Raw genomic sequence first — 4,945 nt, forward strand, 5'->3', positions numbered from 1 at the left:
TTTTGTCCACCGCCGTTGAGTACTTCCCGCTAAAATCCAATCAAGAAGTATATACCGTCGCAAACTTAAGCAGTAAGCAGCTCGTGTTACTAGAATTAGCGAAGAATCGCCTCGTCGGGCCCCGCGCTCTTCAATTGTGAGCAAACTGATGAAAAAACATATGTACCGTCGCCCGTCTTGTTCTTAACCGGAAACATAACTAGGCGGGATTTACCAAGTCCCATGTTTTTATTGTTTGGTCAAAAGTCCCACGCTTTTCATGCAGCACAAATATCTCGTTTCTTCTTGCTGATGTTAGTTGCTTATTCTCAGCATGTTAATTGATAGGTTATTCAGGTCAATTATCCCCACATTTGTTCTTAAGAAGCTTCGCCGGCCATTGTTTGAACGCCGAAACAGTCCAACTTTGGCGCTTTATGACTCTCATCTGTATATGCAAGCTTGAGTTCATTAGTTGAAAAGCGTGAGCTGTATAGGTTTTTCTCTTGAACCTTATTGCTGAAAAATGGAGGAAAACCGATGCGGAAAGTTGCCGATGGTGGCGGTTTTCATTCTTGTTGGTTTCATTTGCTCTTTCAGTTTTCATCCTGCGACCACCAAAACTGTTCTTGAACATGAACAAACTGTCCCGTCTACTTATATTGTCCATGTTAGAAAACCAGCGGGTGAAGTTTTTGCCGGACCAGAGGATCTACAAAGCTGGTACCAATCATTCCTGCCCCAGACGACAGCGAATTTGGATCAGACGCAACGTATGGTCCATTCCTACAAGAATGCGATCACGGGATTCACGGCAAATTTGACTGCAGAAGAGGCTAAGGAACTTGTGATGTTGGATGCGGTTGTGTATGCAAAATGAGAAGATTTTCTCGTTGCACACGACTCACTCGCCCTCCTTCTTGGGCTTGAAACCGGGGGAGGGAATTTGGAAAGACTCGACTTTGGGCAAGGGCGTGATCATCGGAGTCCTGGACATGGGAATAACGCCAGGTCACCCTTCGTTCGATGATGAAGGAATGTCTCCTCCCCCTGCTAAATGGAAAGGCAAGTGTGATTTCAACGCCACTGCCTGCAATAACAAGCTCATCGGCGCAAGGAATTTTGCGAACTTGACTTTGCCACCGACCGATGAGGAGGGGCATGGCACCTACACTTCCAGCACGGCAGCGGGCAATTTTGTAAAGAATGCCAATGTCCTGGGACAAGCCACTGGCACTGCCGTTGGAATCGCGCCTCGTGCCCACCTGGCAATGTACCAGGTATGCTCCAACGTGGGCTGCACTGAGAGGAACATACTGGCCGCCATGGACGCTGCCATCGAAGACGGTGTTGATGTGCTCTCCCTCTCTCTTGGTGGCGGTTCAGCTCCGTTCTATGTCGACTCCATTGCTGTCGGGGCATTTTCTGCGATTCATAAGGGAATCTTCGTGAGCTGCTCAGCAGGTAATAGTGGCCCAATCAACACTTCCCTATCGAACGGGGCTCCATGGATTCTCACCATAGGGGCAAGCACTATTGATAGGACCATAAAAGCTACTGCTAAGCTGGGAAATGGCGCAGAGGACGATGGCGAATCCCTTTTCCAGCCCAAGGACTTCGGATCGGCTTACCCACTTGTGTATGCAGGCGCAAATGGAAACCAAACATCAGCATTATGTGCTGAAGGATCATTACGGAACTCAGACGTGAAAGGAAAGGTGGTCTTGTGCGAGAGAGGCGGGGGAATCGGAAGAATCGCCAAAGGGCAGGAAGTGAAGGATGCTGGTGGCGCTGCCATGATTCTGATGAACGACGAACTCAACGGCTACAGCACCCTAGCTGATGCTCAAGTCCTTCCCGCAACCCACATACCTTACGCTGATGGTCTGAAAATCAAGGCCTACATCAACTCGACCTCCAATCCGACGGCCACCATTTTCTTCAAAGGAACAATTATTGGGAATTCTGATGTGCCAGCAGTGACATCCTTCTCTTCCAGGGGTCCCAGCTTCAAGAGTCCTGGAATCCTGAAGCCTGACATCATTGGCCCAGGAGTCAGCATCCTAGCGGCCTGGCCATTCTCTCTCGATAACAGCACGACTACCGGTGCGACCTTCAACATCATCTCTGGAACCTCCATGTCGTGCCCTCATCTCAGCGGCATTGCAGCTCTGCTGAAGAGTGCACACCCTGATTGGTCACCTGCCGCCATAAAATCCGCAATCATGACCACTGCATATCAACTGAACCTTGGAAGTAAGCCAATCGTTGATGAAACCGTTCTTCCAGCTGACATCTTCACCGTAGGGTCAGGCCACATGAATCCACCCAAAGCAGACGATCCAGGCCTTATTTACGACATCAAGTCCAACGACTACATCCCTTATTTATGTGGTTTGGGATACTCGGATTCCAACATAGAAACCATCACCCAGGAAAAGGTCAAATGCTCACAAATAAAAAGCATACCTGAAGCACAGCTGAATTACCCATCGTTCAGCATAATTCTGGGTTCTAGCGCCCAGAACTATTCTAGGACAGTTACGAATGTCGGGCCCACTGACTCCTTGTATACATACAAGGTTGATGCACCGGAAGGTGTCGATGTCACGGTGTATCCTTCTGAGATCAAGTTCAGTACTGCAGTGCAAACGGCCACATATACTGTGGGGATCAGCAGAAGTTCTAGTGGGAGTGTTACTAAGCCATTTGCGCAAGGATCCCTGACATGGGTTTCTTCAGATCACTCCGTGAGAAGCCCCATTGCTGTTGTATTTAAATGAAATGTTCACTCTGTTGCCAGACTCTACAAGATAGAGCGAGACTTCAGATACAGGAGCAAGTGGTGATGCAAGGTCAAGACCTTATGTTTCACTCTCTCAAACAATAAAAGATATGATAAGAATATAGAATCACTTCTGTTTCATTGTATTTGGAACGAGACGGTGAACTGGTCCCTGAAGAGAACTCAGAGCTAGTTCAAACGTCAGGTGATAGTAGTTTGCCCCTTTCTATCCTCTTAGTTGATTGGGCCGTTGTTCAGTAGTTTATTGCGGTTTATAAAACCTTCCACAGATTGTTTCACTGAAGATGGATGGCTTGCGCATTGACCAATCTTACAATGTGTTTCGCCAGTTTTATCCCGTCGAAAATCCTTCACCGAACGCTGCATTTTGGATTTTATTAGAAGGGACCAGGGTCTTGAATCAAGCTCGGACAGAGAATGTCAAATGCGTTTATTAAGCCCAACTTATGTCTTACAACTTAACTTGATGATACACCAAACTCGACAATACTAACAATGAGATGACAACTTGCATATGCCGAGACCCAGCTATATCGGAATCTAATCAATGACACAACTAATATATGACATTGCAATTCAAGGTACGCCAGAATCTAATTAATGACGTGACTTGAGAGAATATGGCTGGAATCTAATCAACAGCTATATTTCAAGCACAACGCCGGAATTTAATCTACAATGCTGAACTGGTGGCACGACATTAGAATTTAATCGACAATGCTGGACCCAACAAAGATTCTCGCCGGAATTGAATCTACGACGTGGAATCTGAAAGCTATAACTTCGACTTCTCCTAATGTGCTAAAAGTAAAGATAGATAAAAGATGTGTTGTGTTGTTTGGGTGTCCTCTCTACGTCAGAAATCCTTGAGTATTTATAGAACAGCCTGATAACCGTTGACCGGCCACTTCTCCTTGAAAGTCGTTTTCTACTTCCTTACGTTTCGCACTTTAACCGCTTCTTGACTTGTCGATGTTGCTTACGCTCCTTGGGCATCACGTAATAGCTGATTTTTTTCCACGTGTCTCTTTATTCCTTGTTGTTTCCTAAATTTCATTCCTTAACTTCCTTGATCTTCACGCCCACAGTCACGTCTTTACCTTTTGACGCGTGGAAATGAACTTCTTTACCATGTGTCACCATGTATTTAATCCATGATTTCAGACTCATTGACGTCACGTGCAAAACTCGTGATTTTGGACTTGTCGACATCATGTGCAAGGCCCATGACTTTAGACTTGTCGACGTCACATGCAAAGCTCGTGGTCTTGGACTTGTCGACACTTTTATGACTTGTCATGTCGATAACTGCTCCAAATCTTCCCAATACCTCTGGGCCTAATTTACGGCTTTTCTCCAGATTCATGCTATGTGGGCCGTGTTTTATATCCTTTGTGACTTGCAATCGGCCCACTCACACCAGGGGTAATTTTGAGTGTCAACATATGCCCCCTTTTAAAAGGAATAAATTTGAATTTATTTCTTTTAAAGATGTACCTTGTCCATGTACAAATTCCTAGGCGATGATCATGCTTTTCTGTCCCTTGACGTCCTTTCGAGCAGTCAATCCGAATTCCTCATCCAATCGTCTTTGGACATGTCACCTTGTATTTTTTTCAAACAGTCGTGGCTTTTCAAATCGTCTTCTTCATCCTGTATTTTCGTAAAATCTTCATTTCACCATCGCGTCTTCTTCTTTAAACCCTAAAAATCCCTTCTTGAACCTTTGTCCGATCATTTCTCATGGCGTCTAAAAAACCTGAATATTCTGCCAGTGACTTCATCGCGGCTTTTGACAAGTTTAAAGAAGATCCGCGCGCTGGTAATTGCTCTTTCCATTTATTGAAAGCTGTCAAGGATAAATGTAACTGTTTCTCTCTAGGCCCCAGCTTCGTGGACCATCTCAATATTCCTGTGAATCTCCAATTCCATTTTCCATATAAGCATAGTGAGACTTTGGCACTGCAACATTCTTCTATTACGGATGTATGATCCATCGGATCTTCTCGATTTCGAAGTTTCCCTTCTTACGAAGAGGATTTTCACAAATGGTTTATTCGCTTGAAGGCTGACCAAGAAACTCAACTTTTATGGATAGCTGCTGGGATCGACGTCGCTCTCGAGGTCAGTATGTTATCTTATGACCTGGAACGTGGGCTA

The 4,945-nt window shown here is 45.4% G+C and overlaps 1 pseudogene; it reads left to right on the forward strand.

The window, feature by feature from the left end:
- The first annotated feature begins 216 nt into the window (after window positions 1-216).
- LOC115687098 (subtilisin-like protease) lies at window positions 217-3,068 on the forward strand (annotated as a pseudogene).
- Window positions 3,069-4,945: the final 1,877 nt, after the last annotated feature.

Source organism: Syzygium oleosum, unplaced genomic scaffold, assembly GCF_021117445.2.
Source record: "Syzygium oleosum isolate NSW1041296 unplaced genomic scaffold, Sole_v2.1 Sole_v2.18, whole genome shotgun sequence".
Taxonomy (NCBI): Eukaryota; Viridiplantae; Streptophyta; class Magnoliopsida; order Myrtales; family Myrtaceae; genus Syzygium; species Syzygium oleosum.